This window comes from Dendrobates tinctorius, unplaced genomic scaffold (genome assembly GCF_039654945.1).
Source record: "Dendrobates tinctorius isolate UK_male_01 unplaced genomic scaffold, ASM3965494v1 ptg000314l, whole genome shotgun sequence".
In the NCBI taxonomy this organism is placed as follows: Eukaryota; Metazoa; Chordata; class Amphibia; order Anura; family Dendrobatidae; genus Dendrobates; species Dendrobates tinctorius.
The window spans coordinates 2,378,846-2,397,500 of NW_027361981.1; the positions used below are offsets into that span (position 1 = coordinate 2,378,846).

The window sequence follows — 18,655 nt, forward strand, 5'->3', positions numbered from 1 at the left end:
GACCTGGGGAGCTGGTGGGGCTGTGCATGGACTGGCAGGAGCTGGGGGCTGGCAGGAGCTGGGGGGCTGTGCATGGACTGGCAGGAGCTAGGGAGCTTGGTAGGGGCTGGCAGGACCTGGGGAGCTGGTGGGGCTGTGCATGGACTGGCAGGAGCTGGGGGGCTGGCAGGAGCTGGTGGGGCTGTGCATGGACTGGCAGGAGCTGGGGGCTGGCAGGAGCTCGGGGGCTGTGCATGGACTGGCAGGAGCTGGGGGGCTGGCAGGAGCTGGGGAGCTGGTGGGGCTGTGCATGGACTGGCAGGAGCTGGTGGGGCTGGCAGGAGTTGGGGGGAAGATGGGGCTTGGCAGGGACAGGCAAGAGCTGCCGACGCCTTTTTTCCAGTCACCACAGCGAGAGGCTGAGCAGTGTCCCAGGCCACGCCCACCGCAATCTCGGCGCCGCCCCGCCCACCGTGATAAATCCTGGGACGCACAGCTGGTTGTCATGGCGATACATCAGCGTGTCCCAGAGCAGACCCCGCCTCGTCCAACTCCGGTGCGGCCGCGGCGGGATGTTGTGCGGTGTCCTGGCTGCTCCCCTGCTCTGTACTGACACCGTCCGGCTGCCCCGGGAGCGATCAGGCGGCACAGCTGCATCTCACAGGTACTGGGGCTGCTGGAGCCTAGGACTTGTGGGAAACTACAGACTGTGTGATGTGTGCGCTGATATAGTGTGTGATGTGTGCGCTGATATAGTGTGTGTGATGTGTGCGCTGATATAATGTGTGTGATGTGTGCTGATATAGTGTGTGATGTGCGCTGATATAGTGTGTGATGTGTGCGCTGATATAGTGTGTGATGTGTGCGCTGATATAGTGTGTGATGTGTGCGCTGATATAGTGTGTGATGTGTGCGCTGATATAATGTGTGTGATGTGTGTGCTGATATAATGTGTGTGATGTGTGCTGATATAGTGTGTGATGTGCGCTGATATAGTGTGTGATGTGTGCGCTGATATAATGTGTGTGATGTGTGCTGATATAGTGTGTGATGTGTGCTGATATAGTGTGTGATGTGCGCTGATATAGTGTGTGATGTGTGCGCTGATATAGTGTGTGATGTGTGCGCTGATATAGTGTGTGATGTGTGCGCTGATATAGTGTGTGATGTGTGCGCTGATATAGTGTGTGATGTGTGCGCTGATATAATGTGTGTGATGTGTGCTGATATAGTGTGTGATGTGTGCGCTGATATAGTGTGTGATGTGTGCGCTGATATAGTGTGTGATGTGTGCGCTGATATAGTGTGTGATGTGTGCGCTGATATAATGTGTGTGATGTGTGCGCTGATATAGTGTGTGATGTGTGCGCTGATATAGTGTGTGATGTGTGCGCTGATATAGTGTGTGATGTGTGCGCTGATATAGTGTGTGATGTGTGCGCTGATATAGTGTGTGATGTGTGCTGATATAGTGTGTGATGTGTGCGCTGATATAGTGTGTGATGTGTGCGCTGATATAGTGTGTGATGTGTGTGATGTGTGCGCTGATATAATGTGTGATGTGTGCGCTGATATAGTGTGTGTGATGTGTGCGCTGATATAGTGTGTGATGTGTGTGATGTGTGCGCTGATATAGTGTGTGATGTGTGCGCTGATATAGTGTGTGATGTGTGCGCTGATATAGTGTGTGATGTGTGCGCTGATATAGTGTGTGATGTGTGCTGATATAGTGTGTGATGTGTGCTGATATAGTGTGTGATGTGTGCGCTGATATAGTGTGTGATGTGTGTGATGTGTGCGCTGATATAATGTGTGATGTGTGTGCTGATATAGTGTGTGTGATGTGTGCGCTGATATAGTGTGTGATGTGTGTGATGTGTGCGCTGATATAGTGTGTGATGTGTGCGCTGATATAGTGTGTGATGTGTGCGCTGATATAATGTGTGATGTGTGCGCTGATATAGTGTGTGTGATGTGGGCGCTGATATAGTGTGTGATGGGGGCGCTGATATAGTGTGTGTGATGTGTGCTGATATAGTGTGTGATGTGTGCGCTGATATAGTGTGTGATGTGTGCGCTGATATAATGTGTGATGTGTGCGCTGATATAATGTGTGATGTGTGCGCTGATATAGTGTGTGTGATGTGTGCTGATATAGTGTGTGATGTGTGTGATGTGTGCGCTGATATAGTGTGTGATGTGTGCGCTGATATAGTGTGTGATGTGTGTGTGTGTGTGATGTGTGCGCTGATATAATGTGTGATGTGTGCGCTGATATAGTGTGTGATGTGTGTGATGTGTGCTGATATAGTGTGTGATGTGGGCGCTGATATAGTGTGTGATGTGTGCGCTGATATAGTGTGTGTGATGTGTGCTGATATAGTGTGTGATGTGTGCGCTGATATAGTGTGTGATGTGTGTGATGTGTGCGCTGATATAGTGTGTGATGTGTGCGCTGATATAGTGTGTGTGATGTGCGCTGATATAGTGTGTGATGTGTGCGCTGATATAGTGTGTGATGTGTGCTGATATAGTGTGTGATGTGTGCGCTGATATAGTGTGTGATGTGTGCGCTGATATAGTGTGTGATGTGTGCTGATATAGTGTGTGATGTGTGTGATGTGTGTGCTGATATAATGTGTGATGTGTGCGCTGATATAGTGTGTGATGTGTGCGCTGATATAGTGTGTGATGTGTGTGATGTGTGTGCTGATATAATGTGTGTGATGTGTGCTGATATAGTGTGTGATGTGGATGCCGTTATAATGTGTGATGTGGGCGCTGATATAGTGTGTATTGATATAGTGTGTGATGTGGGCGCTGATATAGTGTGTATTGATATAGTGTGTGATGTGTGCGCTGATATAGTGTGTGATGTGTGTGTGTGTGTGATGTGTGCGCTGATATAATGTGTGATGTGTGCGCTGATATAGTGTGTGATGTGTGCGCTGATATAGTGTGTGATGTGTGCGCTGATATAATGTGTGTGATGTGTGCGCTGATATAATGTGTGTGATGTGTGCGCTGATATAGTGTGTGATGTGTGCGCTGATATAGTGTGTGATGTGTGTGATGTGTGCGCTGATATAATGTGTGTGATGTGTGCGCTGATATAGTGTGTGATGTGTGCGCTGATATAGTGTGTGATGTGTGCTGATATAGTGTGTGATGTGTGCGCTGATATAGTGTGTGATGTGTGTGATGTGTGCGCTGATATAGTGTGTGATGTGTGCGCTGATATAGTGTGTGTGATGTGTGTGATGTGTGCGCTGATATAGTGTGTGATGTGTGCGCTGATATAGTGTGTGATGTGTGCGCTGATATAATGTGTGATGTGGGCGCTGATATAGTGTGTGATGTGGGCGCTGATATAGTGTGTGTGATGTGTGCTGATATAGTGTGTGATGTGTGCGCTGATATAGTGTGTGATGTGTGCTGATATAGTGTGTGATGTGTGCGCTGATATAGTGTGTGATGTGTGCGCTGATATAGTGTGTGATGTGTGCGCTGATATAGTGTGTGATGTGTGCTGATATAGTGTGTGATGTGTGCGCTGATATAGTGTGTGATGTGTGCGCTGATATAGTGTGTGATGTGTGCGCTGATATAGTGTGTGATGTGTGCGCTGATATAGTGTGTGATGTGTGCGCTGATATAGTGTGTGATGTGTGTGATGTGTGCGCTGATATAATGTGTGTGATGTGTGCTGATATAGTGTGTGATGTGTGCGCTGATATAGTGTGTGATGTGTGCGCTGATATAGTGTGTGATGTGTGCGCTGATATAGTGTGTGATGTGTGTGATGTGTGCGCTGATATAATGTGTGTGATGTGTGCGCTGATATAGTGTGTGATGTGTGCGCTGATATAGTGTGTGATGTGTGCGCTGATATAGTGTGTGATGTGTGCTGATATAGTGTGTGATGTGTGTGATGTGTGCGCTGATATAATGTGTGATGTGTGCGCTGATATAGTGTGTGATGTGTGTGATGTGTGCGCTGATATAGTGTGTGATGTGTGCGCTGATATAGTGTGTGATGTGTGCGCTGATATAATGTGTGATGTGTGCGCTGATATAGTGTGTGTGATGTGGGCGCTGATATAGTGTGTGATGTGGGCGCTGATATAGTGTGTGTGATGTGTGCTGATATAGTGTGTGATGTGTGCGCTGATATAGTGTGTGATGTGTGCGCTGATATAATGTGTGATGTGTGCGCTGATATAGTGTGTGTGATGTGGGCGCTGATATAGTGTGTGATGTGTGCGCTGATATAGTGTGTGTGATGTGTGCTGATATAGTGTGTGATGTGTGCGCTGATATAGTGTGTGATGTGTGTGATGTGTGCGCTGATATAGTGTGTGATGTGTGCGCTGATATAGTGTGTGTGTGTGCGCTGATATAATGTGTGATGTGTGTGATGTGTGCGCTGATATAGTGTGTGTGATGTGTGCTGATATAGTGTGTGATGTGGGCGCTGATATAGTGTGTGATGTGTGCGCTGATATAGTGTGTGATGTGTGCGCTGATATAATGTGTGATGTGTGCGCTGATATAGTGTGTGTGATGTGGGCGCTGATATAGTGTGTGATGTGTGCGCTGATATAGTGTGTGTGATGTGTGCTGATATAGTGTGTGATGTGTGCGCTGATATAGTGTGTGATGTGTGTGATGTGTGCGCTGATATAATGTGTGATGTGTGCGCTGATATAGTGTGTGATGTGTGCGCTGATATAATGTGTGATGTGTGTGATGTGTGCGCTGATATAGTGTGTGTGATGTGTGCTGATATAGTGTGTGATGTGGGCGCTGATATAGTGTGTGATGTGTGCGCTGATATAGTGTGTGTGATGTGTGCTGATATAGTGTGTGATGTGTGCGCTGATATAGTGTGTGATGTGTGTGATGTGTGCGCTGATATAGTGTGTGCGCTGATATAGTGTGTGATGTGTGCGCTGATATAGTGTGTGATGTGTGCGCTGATATAATGTGTGATGTGTGCTGATATAGTGTGTGATGTGGGCGCTGATATAGTGTGTGATGTGGGCGCTGATATAGTGTGTGTGATGTGTGCGCTGATATAGTGTGTGTGATGTGTGCGCTGATATAGTGTGTGATGTGTGCGCTGATATAATGTGTGATGTGTGCGCTGATATAGTGTGTGTGATGTGTGCTGATATAGTGTGTGATGTGGGCGCTGATATAATGTGTGTGTGATGTGTGCTGATATAGTGTGTGATGTGGGCGCTGATATAGTGTGTGATGTGGGCGCTGATATAGTGTGTGATGTGGGCGCTGATATAGTGTGTGATGTGGGCGCTGATATAGTGTGTGTGATGTGTGCTGATATAGTGTGTGATGTGGGCGCTGATATAGTGTGTGATGTGTGCGCTGATATAGTGTGTGTGATGTGTGCTGATATAGTGTGTGATGTGTGCGCTGATATAGTGTGTGATGTGTGTGATGTGTGCGCTGATATAGTGTGTGTGTGATGTGTGCTGATATAGTGTGTGATGTGTGTGATGTGTGCGCTGATATAGTGTGTGATGTGTGCGCTGATATAGTGTGTGATGTGTGTGATGTGTGTGATGTGTGCGCTGATATAATGTGTGATGTGTGCGCTGATATAGTGTGTGATGTGTGTGATGTGTGCGCTGATATAATGTGTGATGTGTGCGCTGATATAGTGTGTGTGATGTGGGCGCTGATATAGTGTGTGATGTGTGCGCTGATATAGTGTGTGTGATGTGTGCTGATATAGTGTGTGATGTGTGCGCTGATATAGTGTGTGATGTGTGTGATGTGTGCGCTGATATAATGTGTGATGTGTGCGCTGATATAGTGTGTGTGATGTGTGCTGATATAGTGTGTGATGTGGGCGCTGATATAGTGTGTGATGTGTGCGCTGATATAGTGTGTGATGTGTGCGCTGATATAGTGTGTGATGTGTGCGCTGATATAATGTGTGATGTGTGCGCTGATATAGTGTGTGATGTGTGCGCTGATATAGTGTGTGTGATGTGTGCTGATATAGTGTGTGATGTGTGTGATGTGTGCGCTGATATAATGTGTGATGTGTGCGCTGATATAATGTGTGATGTGTGCGCTGATATAGTGTGTGATGTGTGTGATGTGTGCGCTGATATAGTGTGTGTGATGTGTGCTGATATAGTGTGTGATGTGGGCGCTGATATAGTGTGTGATGTGTGCGCTGATATAGTGTGTGATGTGTGCGCTGATATAGTGTGTGATGTGTGCGCTGATATAATGTGTGATGTGTGCGCTGATATAGTGTGTGTGATGTGTGCGCTGATATAGTGTGTGTGATGTGTGCTGATATAGTGTGTGATGTGTGCGCTGATATAGTGTGTGATGTGTGCGCTGATATAGTGTGTGTGATGTGTGCGCTGATATAGTGTGTGTGATGTGTGTGCTGATATAGTGTGTGATGTGTGTGCTGATATAGTGTGTGATGTGTGCGCTGATATAATGTGTGATGTGTGCGCTGATATAGTGTGTGTGATGTGTGCTGATATAGTGTGTGATGTGGGCGCTGATATAGTGTGTGATGTGTGCGCTGATATAATGTGTGTGTGATGTGTGCTGATATAGTGTGTGATGTGGGCGCTGATATAGTGTGTGATGTGGGCGCTGATATAGTGTGTGTGATGTGTGCTGATATAGTGTGTGATGTGGGCGCTGATATAGTGTGTGTGATGTGTGCGCTGATATAGTGTGTGTGATGTGTGCTGATATAGTGTGTGATGTGGGCGCTGATATAGTGTGTGATGTGTGCGCTGATATAGTGTGTGTGATGTGTGATGTGTGCGCTGATATAATGTGTGATGTGTGCGCTGATATAGTGTGTGATGTGTGTGATGTGTGCGCTGATATAATGTGTGATGTGTGCGCTGATATAGTGTGTGATGTGTGCGCTGATATAGTGTGTGATGTGTGTGATGTGTGCGCTGATATAATGTGTGATGTGTGCGCTGATATAGTGTGTGTGATGTGTGCTGATATAGTGTGTGATGTGTGCGCTGATATAGTGTGTGATGTGTGCGCTGATAGTGTGTGTGATGTGTGTGCTGATATAGTGTGTGATGTGTGCGCTGATATAGTGTGTGTGATGTGTGCGCTGATATAATGTGTGATGTGTGCGCTGATATAGTGTGTGTGATGTGTGCTGATATAGTGTGTGATGTGGGCGCTGATATAGTGTGTGATGTGTGCGCTGATATAGTGTGTGATGTGTGCGCTGATATAGTGTGTGATGTGTGCGCTGATATAGTGTGTGTGATGTGTGCTGATATAGTGTGTGATGTGGGCGCTGATATAGTGTGTGATGTGTGCGCTGATATAGTGTGTGTGATGTGTGCTGATATAGTGTGTGTGATGTGTGCTGATATAGTGTGTGATGTGTGCGCTGATATAGTGTGTGTGATGTGTGTGCTGATATAGTGTGTGATGTGTGTGATGTGTGCGCTGATATAGTGTGTGATGTGTGTGATGTGTGTGATGTGTGCGCTGATATAATGTGTGATGTGTGCGCTGATATAGTGTGTGATGTGTGCGCTGATATAGTGTGTGTGATGTGTGCTGATATAGTGTGTGATGTGTGCGCTGATATAGTGTGTGTGATGTGTGTGCTGATATAGTGTGTGATGTGTGTGATGTGTGCGCTGATATAGTGTGTGATGTGTGCGCTGATATAGTGTGTGTGATGTGTGCTGATATAGTGTGTGATGTGGGCGCTGATATAGTGTGTGTGATGTGGGCGCTGATATAGTGTGTGTGATGTGTGCTGATATAGTGTGTGATGTGTGCGCTGATATAGTGTGTGATGTGTGCGCTGATATAGTGTGTGTGATGTGCGCTGATATAGTGTGTGATGTGGGTGCTGATATAGTGTGTGATGTGTGCGCTGATATAGTGTGTGTGATGTGTGCGCTGATATAGTGTGTGTGATGTGTGCGCTGATATAGTGTGTGTGATGTGTGCGCTGATATAGTGTGTGATGTGGGCGCTGATATAGTGTGTGTGATGTGTGCGCTGATATAATGTGTGATGTGTGCGCTGATATAGTGTGTGATGTGGGCGCTGATATAGTGTGTGTGATGTGCGCTGATATAGTGTGTGATGTGTGCGCTGATATAGTGTGTGATGTGTGCGCTGATATAGTGTGTGTGATGTGCGCTGATATAATGTGTGATGTGCGCTGATATAGTGTGTGTGATGTGCGCTGATATAGTGTGTGATGTGTGCGCTGATATAGTGTGTGATGTGTGCGCTGATATAATGTGTGATGTGTGCGCTGATATAGTGTGTGTGATGTGTGCTGATATAGTGTGTGATGTGGGCGCTGATATAATGTGTGATGTGTGCGCTGATATAGTGTGTGATGTGTGCGCTGATATAATGTGTGATGTGTGCGCTGATATAATGTGTGATGTGTGCGCTGATATAGTGTGTGATGTGTGCGCTGATATAGTGTGTGTGATGTGTGCGCTGATATAGTGTGTGTGATGTGCGCTGATATAATGTGTGATGTGTGCGCTGATATAGTGTGTGATGTGGGCGCTGATATAATGTGTGATGTGTGCGCTGATATAGTGTGTGTGATGTGCGCTGATATAATGTGTGATGTGGGCGCTGATATAGTGTGTGATGTGTGCGCTGATATAGTGTGTGTGATGTGCGCTGATATAGTGTGTGATGTGTGCGCTGATATAGTGTGTGATGTGGGCGCTGATATAGTGTGTGTGGTGTGCGCTGATATAGTGTGTGTGATGTGTGCGCTGATATAATGTGTGATGTGTGCGCTGATATAGTGTGTGATGTGTGCGCTGATATAGTGTGTGATGTGTGCGCTGATATAGTGTGTGATGTGGGCGCTCATATAGTGTGTGATGTGGGCGCTGATATAGTGTGTGATGTGTGCGCTGATATAATGTGTGATGTGTGCGCTGATATAATGTGTGATGTGTGCGCTGATATAGTGTGTGATGTGTGCGCTGATATAGTGTGTGATGTGTGCGCTGATATAATGCGTGCTGATATAGTGTGTGATGTGGGCGCTGATATAGTGTGTGATGTGGGCGCCAATATAATGTGTGATGTGCGCTGATATGTGTGAAGTGTGCGCTGATATAGTGTGTGATGTGGGCGCTGATATAATGTGTGATGGGCGCCGATATAATGTGTGATGTGTGTGCCGATAAAATGTGTGCTGATATAGTGTGTGATGTGGGCACCGATATAATGTGTGATGTGGGCGCCGATATAATGTGTGATGTGGGCGCTGATATAGTGTGTATTGATATAGTGTGTGATGTGGGTGCCGATATAGTGTGTGATGTGTGCACTGATATAGTGTGTGATGTGTGCACTGATATAGTGTGTGATGTGGGTGCCGATATAGTGTGTGATGTGGGTGCTGATATAGTGTGTGATGTGGATGCCGTTATAATGTGTGCTGATATAATGTGTGATGTGGGCGCCGATATAATGTGTGATGTGGGCGCTGATATAGTGTGTGATGTGGATGCCGTTATAATGTGTGATGTGGGCGCTGATATAGTGTGTATTGATATAGTGTGTGATGTGGGCGCTGATATAGTGTGTATTGATATAGTGTGTGATGTGGGTGCCGATATAGTGTGTGATGTGGGTGCTGATATAGTGTGTGATGTGGGTGCCGATATAGTGTGTGATGTGGGTGCTGATATAGTGTGTGATGTGGATGCCGTTATAATGTGTGATGTGGGCGCCAATATAATGTGTGCTGATATAGTGTGTGATGTGTGTGCCGATATAATGTGTGATGTGGGCGCTGATATAGTGTGATGTGTGCTGATATAATGTGTGATGGGTGTGCCAATATAATGTGTGATGTGTGCGCTAATATAATGTGTGCTGATATAGTGTGTGATGGGCGCCGATATAATGTGTGATGTGGGCGCCGATATAGTGTGATGTGTGCTGATATAATGTGTGATGGGTGTGCCAATATAATGTGTGATGTGGGCGCCGATATAATGTGTGATGTGTGCCGATATAGTGTGTGATGTGGGCGCTGATATAGTGTGATGTGTGCTGATATAATGTGTGATGTGGGCGCCGATATAATGTATGATGTGCCGAATGCCAATATTATGTGTGATGTGTGCTCAAACTGTGGGCGGTTTTTACAGTCGAGTCTCCTTTGCAGATAAACACCTTTGTGATTTGAAAGAAAAGGTAACCAAACAAACCATTTTCTGTGCCATGGGGGAGCACACACGTCACATTATTATTATTATACATTTATATAGCGCCATTTATTTCATGGCGCTTTTCATGTGAGAAGGGGAAATGTAGACAAGTACAATAAACATGTGTAAGACTAGGGACACACAAGTACAGAAGGAGAGGGGACCCTGCCCGCGAGGGCTCAGTCTACAGGGGTGGGTGAGGAAACACTAGGAGAGGGTAGAGGTGGTTGTGCGGTGGTTCAGTAGACTGAGGATCATTGTAGGCTTGTTGGAACAGGTGGGTCTTCAGGTTCTTCTTGAGGGTTTCCATTGTTTGTGAAAGTCTGATGTGTTGGGGTAGAGAGTTCAAGAGTATGGGGGAAGCACGGGAGAAGTCTTGTATGCGGTTGTAAGAAGAAGAGATAAGGGGGGAGTAGAGAAGAAGATCTTGAGGATCGACGGTTGCGTGCGGGTAGGTACCGGGAGACCATGTCACAGATGTATGGAGGAGACAGGTTGTGGATGGCTTTGTATGTTATGGTTAGGGTTTTGAACTGGAGCCTCTGGGAAATAGGAAGCCAGTGAAGGGCCTGGCATAGGGGGGAGGCTGGGGAATAGCGGGGAGACAGGTGGACGGCAGAGTGTAGGATGGACTGGAGTGGTGCCAGAGCACTAGAGGGGAGGCCAGAGACAGGAGAGATACTCCCCCTGGACATCAGTGGGTCGGCGCCGAGACGACCATCCAAGAAACGCTTCCCCGCATCGACCAGCGGCCGCTACCGCCTTCCTCCAGCCCGCGGCTGCAGCCTGCCCGCGGTCACTCGCGGCCGTTGCCGCCTCGCTCCTGCCCGCGGCTGCGGCCGTTGCCGCCTCGCTCCTGCCCGCGGACACCAGCGGCCGCTGCCACCTCACTTCAGCCCGAGGCTGCGGCCTGTCTCCCGCCACCTGCAGCCGCCCTGCTTCTACCTGTGGCCGCGGCTAGTTTTGTGCCGTCGGCGGCCACCACTGTCCCGCTCCAGTCCACGGCAAGGGCCAGGCCGTTGCTCGCCGCGGGTCCTCCGTTGCAGTCGCCTGCTGCGCAGGTGGCCTGCCAGCCGCCACCCCGCATCGCCACTGCTTGCCCCTATCCCGGGGCTGCGGCCCATCTGTCCAAGGACTCCTCCAGGGCCTGTTGTGCCCCTGCTTCACTGGAGCGTTGAAACGCTCAAAGACTAAGAACCATCGTCCGGGACGCCGAGGGACATAGAGCCGGTTAAGTGACACTATATAGTTAAGGACCCGTAGTCGGCCATACCGCGGCCCTATAGTGACCAGCTTTGCCGTACTTGGTCGTGTTCTTAGATTTCCGTGTTGGCTTGTATTGAGTCCCTGCGAGGACAATTCCTGTTATTTTGGTCAGTTGCTTAGACTATCCCTGCAGATAGTTACCTATAACAGTTGTTACCAAAAACAGAATATCAGTAGGTTGTGGTCAGACAGGGGGAGGGGTGAGTTAGTGAGAGAACAGAGACAGGTGAAGATATGGTCCAGCGTGTGATCATCTTTGTGAGTGGCCACAGAGGACCATTGAGTGAGGCCAAGGGAAGCCGTGAGCGATAGAAGTTTAGAGGCAGCTGGGTGGAAGTGTCAATGGGGATGTTGAAATCGCCCATGATGATGGTGGGGATGTCAGCAGAGAGCAAATGGAGTAGCCAGTTGGTAGTCGAGAAAGGTGGAGATGGCTAGTTCTGGGGGGCGGTAGATGACAGCCAGTTGGAGGTTGGAGCAGGAATAGATGCGGACGGAGTGCACCTCGAACGAGGTAAGAGTAGCGGAGGGTGGGAGTGGAATAGGAATAAAGAAGCAGGTATCAGACAAGAGCAAGCCAACTCCTCCACCACGTTTGTTGCTGGGGCGAGGGGTGTGAGAGAGATGGAATCCGCCATAGGAAAGCACAGCTGGAGAGGCTGAGTTAGAGGAAGTGAGCCAGATTTCAGTGATGGCAAGGAAGGAGAGATGTTGGTGATAAAGAGGTCATGGATAGTGCTACAGGTAGGGGGACCGGATGAGTGGGGGCTGGATGAATAGGTATGAGGTTGCCATGATTGCAAAAACGTGTAGAGGATTGTGGCAGGATGTTAGAAATGATTGTGGGGATGTGTTGAGAAGGGCCAGGATTTGGGGATACGTCACCAGCAATGAGGAGTAGCAGACAGCGTTAGAAGGTGGGAGCAGGATAGGACATGGCCGTGTGTGTCTGGAGAAAAAGGATTGTATGTGGAGGAACAGTTCAGAGGAAGAGGTGAGATGGCTGGGGAGGATGGAGGGGGAAATGACTAGTTCCTTACTAGGTGGGGGTTTACAGGAGTTAGGGAAAAGCAGAATAGTATGGGGGTGATAGTAAAAAGAAGCCGAAACATTGTAGTGGTGTTATAGTCCGTTACCTTACAGTCAATTCCAGTCCAAGTCTAGTCAAATTCACAGTAGAGTAATTAGAAATCTGGAATTTGAAATATGGAATTTGAAATAGATGGAGCAGACTTCGTCTGGGGCAGACCCATGGTACTGAATATATGTGTAGCTAAGGACGATATATCACAGAAATCACACACATCAGTCCATCTTATGGTTCATTAACCTTTTGGCTGTATAAACTGCAGCCAAGCCTGTGTGTGTGAATTGGTGTCCCATCACTCATACCTGCCTCCTGCTAATGCTGCACATACAGTAGATCAGTGGCATTACATACAGCCACTTTTAACCATTTCACACCTTTGCTCACGTTTTTTCTTTTGTTTAACAATATAATTAATCTTCCACTTTCTTCATGGAAACGTTACAAGTAATGACCGTCCTCTGTGAGATGGAAGGTTTGTCTCTTCCCTGCTGCTCTCCTGTTTATGCCTTTGTGTTCACCTTACCTGTAATCCTGGGAACATTGTGGCCAATCCCCAATTATTAGGATTCGGGTACATGGCGTCCTATAGACTGGTGCGAACCTGCACAGTTTTTCAGGAGGAAGACTCTCCAGGACCCATCTTTTGTACTCAGGGGTCTTTCTTCTCCCCCCGCACCCCCCCCCCGTTTTTAGCGCCTTTTTATAATGGTTTCAGGTGGTCATGGCGCGGACCTGCCTGAGAACAGCATTTTGTGCACATACTGTACAGGGTGCAGTGCAATCCACAGCGGCGTGACCACATCTCACAACACACGGGCATTTAAAGACCTGGCTGAGCAACACCCACTCAGATCAATATCTGTCCACGAAAAATCAGACTTGTGACTGACCCTTTTCACTATTACTGGTGCAAGTGCTGTTCGTGGAAAAACACAGATCTAACTCATATGTGAGAAACGGACGTCTGAGGCTTTAGGCTGACCAGCAATGTAACATATAATTATGCCAGACCTACAAATTACATCAGTGTCACTCGTACCTATGATAATTTATGGGCTGTGCACATGTCCATTTTTTTTTTTTTTCTTCCCCTTGGACCAAGTGGTCTGCGAAAGATATCGAAGACATGTCCAATTTTGATCAGAGGGTCAGATCAAAATCTGCAATACAAATCGGTGGATTTGTGAAAAAAATCAGACCATACATGGATGACCTCAGAGAATTTTTTTTTTTTTTTTTTTTTTTTATCCACATACGAGAAACTGATGTAACTCGGACCACGCTCTGATTAGTCTGATCAGAATGGTGCTCCATTTCTCCCGAAATATCAGATGTGTGGTTTAGGGTCTGTTCAATCTGTAACCTGAACCTTATCCCTAAACCAATCTCTAACCTGAACCCTAAACCAATCCATAACCTGAACCCTAACCCTAAACCAATCCATAGCCTGAACCCTAACCCTTAACCAATCCATAGCCTTTACCCTAACCCTTAAACAATCCATAGCCTCAACCGTAACCCTTAACCAATCCATAGCGTGAACCTTAACCCAATCCATAATCTGAACCCTAGCGCTAACCTAATCCATAACCTGAACCCTAACCTAATTCATAGCCTGAACCCTGACCCTTAACCAATCTATAGCCTGAACCCTAATCCTTAACCAATCCTGTTGTGAATTCGCTTTCTGGCCTACCTCTGGTTACTGCTGAAGCTGGTGTAGTTGGTCAGGTTGACGGAGGGGTTGCAAGTTCTCTTTCTGGGCTCCCTCTGGTGGTTACTGGAGGTAATGAAGCTGATCTGATTAACAGAGGCTTGCCACCTGATAATGAGGACAACGATTGGATCCCTCTATCCCTGCTGGTGATTTTTTTCCTGCCTCCTGAGGTCTTAGTTTCCAGCTCAGTCCCTGTATGCTCAGCTAAGTGTTCTTTTGCTATTCTGTTCACATTTGATCTGGTTTTGTCTATTTCAGTTTTGTGTGGGTCAGCCAGCTCCAGCTGGGGCTGTGCTGAATCACCTTCCATATGTTACTGCCTTTGCCAGTTTGTTTTTGTCCCTTATTAGATTGGCCTCTTTTTGGTCTGCTTTCAGAATATACCAGAGTGCTGATATAGAGGGCGAAGTCGTGCGACTTCAGTATTTTTGAATCAGACGTGTTGGACCTTTTTGCAGGTTTTTTTGCGTGATTGCAGACAGTGTCTTTCCTTTCCTATCTAGTCAGTGTGGGCCCCATCGTTTGCTCAGCCTATTTTCCTACCTGCGTTTGTGTTTTCATCTTGTCTCACCGACAATATATATTTGGGGGCTATCTATTCCTTTGAGGTGTGCTCTGGGGCAGTTTAGATTTCCCCTTTCATGCTTTAGGCTTAGTTAGCTCTCCGGCTGTGCCGAGGCGTCTAGGATCATCGTAGGCACGCTCCACGGCTACTGCTAGTTGTGTGGATAGGATCAGGGGTCTGCAATCCGCTTAGCTACCAACCTCTCTGGTTTTCTGTGGCTTAGCTTGGGCTTGCTCTCCTCCTTGGTGACCCAATCATAACACAATCCATAACCTGTACCCTAACCCTTAACCAATCCATAGCCTGAACCCTAACGCTAACCCAATGCAGAGCCTGAACCCTAACCCTTAAGCAATCCATAGCCTGAACCCTAACCCTTTGCCAATCCATTGCCTGACCCTAACCAAATCCGTAACCTGAACCCTAACGTTAATGGAGCACCCGCCAGGGCCATCAGGTACTCTGTATCGGGCCACTTCTTAAAGGGGCAGTGACACAGCTGCAGTGACCCGGTCCGTGGCCCTGGGCGTCCAATAAAAAGGGGAAATATTTTCAAGGGATGATAAAGAGTTTGTAATAAGTGTTCGTGACGCCACCTGTGGTATCTGGTCAGAGATTACCAACGCTGCAGTGCAGATCCTCTGGGACTGATGGTGTGATGCAGCAGAGTTGGAATAGCTCTCCACAGGCAGAGCTGTTGTCCCAGGGCAGCAGTTGGAATTAAAGATGTGATGTTTGATGGTAGATGTAGCAGTGCTGAGTGAATGTTGAGGAAAGAATTCAGAGGACACAGCTCGGTGTAGTTTCAAAGCTTTACTCACAGTTATGGTATACATAGATACCTGCTTGGTGCCTTCTCCTCCAGGTGAGGGGCTCGGTCAACTCCCAGGCAGATGGAGAACACCTACCCAGCACTCCCTTCAGTATATGCCTTTGCTAGCCATCTCACTGTGTTGCCTTCTCGCCTCTTCCTACCCAACACCTCAGTCAGTGTCCCAGGCCGACAGCCACGGACCCTGTTGGATAACGTACTCTCTGCATTTCCTTGCTCCCTTTTGGCTGCCTTTCCGGCAAAGATAACCGTGGTTAGTGGCTGAGGTACCTAAAGGTGCCACAGCTGTCGGCTTTCTAGCTGAGTCCATTGTCCACTCCACTAGGCTAGGGGCTGATACCCTTCTGTGACCTGATCCCTCCACCTGACGTCCGTCAGCGTGTAACGAGCCCGGCGGGTGGCTCTCACCCAGCCCGTGCCTCTAGGATCCCTTCCCTCTATAGGGAGCTTCTTTCTGTATCTATTCCTTCCAGCAGCTCCTCCAGACCAGGAGCTGCTCCACGTACGTCCTTCCACCTCTTCCCCTACGGGAAGATTCTCCTAACTTCCTACTATTTTCCCGCTCTAACCCTCAAGCTCCACCCACCTACCAACACCCTTTATGACCCAAGCAGGGGTTATGCAGGTTCCCTACTATAAGATGTGTGTTGGTTGCAGGTGTAAAAGTGCAGTCAGGAGCCTCCACCTTACCTGGGAAGTGGGATACCACACCTCTGGACGAGGTGCAGTACCTCCGTGGCAACTGAACCCTCAGGGGCGCCACATACCCCCCCATTAAAAACTGCACGTCCACGGGCTGAAAAAAGCAAAATGTAGATGTTACTGGAACATGCAAAAATAATATTTTAACAATACTGCCAGCAGTTAACAATATTTAAAACATCTTCCCGTATTGAGAGGCACTTTTCCTTCTTAGCGTTACCTACAAGAAATTACCGAGAATTTTTCCTATAAAATACCTTACATTACCTACTAAATACTAATATTATCCTACATTCTCCTATTCTTAAATTCTAAAGACCTACTGGTAGCAACCATGGCCAACTGAAAAGTTCACCACCAGATCAGGACACGCTGTCCCTGCAACAATCAAAATACTAATTCTGGCTTCTTACAAAGCATTGTTACTCCACAATACTCACTACAACAAGTGCCTGCAAACCCTACATAATATTATTACCATCATATATTAAGACACATTCTTTACTGTGATATACAACATTCTATACTTGAAGTGCAATACAGTAGTACAAATGTAATAAAACTTCATTAAATACAGTCAAGAATATTAATTGAGGTAGTTCTTTAGATTCTATCCCAGCCGGGGTATCTTCTTGTGTCTTAAGTGCAATATGGAGGACCCGCTCCAAACCTCCAACGTAGGTCTTGGCTGGGCTGCAAGACATAGCTGGTCTCCCCCTTGGACCACCTATTTGGTCACACCTAACGGGTTTATTGTTCTGTGGTCATTATTCAGCAGATAAAACTTTGTTCCTAAAGGTTGCATGTAAAACCAAGAGGAAGCACCTAAAGAGGTGCTAAACTATATACAAAAGCAAGTTTGTGGATCATTCAGCGTCCATGATCTTAGTTCTGTTACTTATCCTATGAAATCAGCATAAAAACTTGCAAAACCCTCCTGGGTTAACTTTTAAGTGTTTACACTTAAAGTGTTCAATTTGGCTTATTTTACTGGGGCTGAATGGTACAGCCTCCTGGTTGGGTGGAAGCACTAACATCCTTCTGCTTCCAGGGTAGGATTTGATGTTTACTGCCTCCTGAAGCAAGGCTAGTTGTAGCAGTAATCACAACTGGTGACACTGTTGTGATAGGGGCAGCCTGGGTGGACACTGCCGGTAAAGTTGTCATTGTTCCTGCAGCCTGAGCTACTGATGCCGGTGGAATGTTGTTGACGCTGCTGCTGTGGTTGATGGTGGGACCACAGCCACTGCTGCCCCCTGGTTCTCTTTAAGGGCTATCGGCTCCGCAGGGATCCGGCGCACGTGCAGGGCGTACCATCCCCTTTCACCGTAATGACGGGTGAATGAGACGCGTTCATCCGGGACTAGGTCACTCTCAGGATGTCCCCGGATTTGGTGGGCCTCCACATCCCTCTGGTTTACAAGCAAGTCGGGTGCTTTCTTGGAATCTTGAATGAAGCCCCATCCCCTATGCAGGTCAAAGCTGAGGGCCGTGCCCCATCCCATCGGGTTCCAGCTTTCCATACGCTCCCTGCGGACCTGGGCTTTGTCCTGCAGGTTGCGCTCCTCCAGGGCCATCCGCAGGGCCTGTTGCTCCCTCTCCTCCTGCTTCTGGACCTGCTGACGGCAGAACTCTTCTGGCGTTATGGGGAACCCCATCAAGTCTGTCCCCTGATCCTCCCAGGGGATCATCTCTGACCTGCGGCGCACTGTGGGGAGCGGCTGTTCTACCTTTACAGGCCCCAGTATCCCACCCCGGGCTCAACCTTCCGGTCCCAGGCCACATCAACAACTGCCTGGTCGGATTTGGGGGTCGGTGGTGGTCCTATGGGCCCTAACAGAGCATCCCATGTCCCAGGGACAGTGTCCGTACCTGCTCTTCCAGTGCCACTGTCATCTGCCTCAGGTACCGGTGCCGTGGGTATTTGTGACGTTGGGACCTGGCAGTCTCCCTCCAATACAGCCTTCTTGCTCCGGGTGAGGAGAGCTTGTCGCTGGCGCAGACACTGGGCCAGCTCCTCCACTTCCTTCTCCAGGTGTGCCAGGTCAGTGTCAGTTGAGGGGCTGAAGCCTCGATCCACAGGGCTGGGAGAACTTTCCATCTCTTTCCCACAGGCCTCCCTCCACTCTTCCTGATGGCCTCATGGTGTTCTGCCTTCTCTTCCACCCTGTTTCCCGCCGCGGGGCCTTTCTCCACCCCCCCGAGGTTGGTGTCTTTCCTTTGCCGTCATACCAGGCCAGGATGCGGACCCCTC

General features: G+C 48.0%; 1 protein-coding gene across 2 annotated transcripts in view; it reads left to right on the forward strand.

Moving 5' to 3' along the window:
* Nucleotides 1-481: 481 nt before the first annotated feature.
* The window catches only part of NSUN7 (NOP2/Sun RNA methyltransferase family member 7), a 101,131-nt gene continuing 82,957 nt past the window's right edge, over nt 482-18,655 (forward strand). Inside the window, exon 1 of one of the 2 annotated variants that reach the window (XM_073561127.1) lies at nt 482-643. The gene's annotated coding sequence lies outside the window, so the exon portion shown is untranslated. The remainder of the gene's footprint in view (nt 644-18,655) is intronic. The other variant, XM_073561126.1, reaches the window with a different exon arrangement.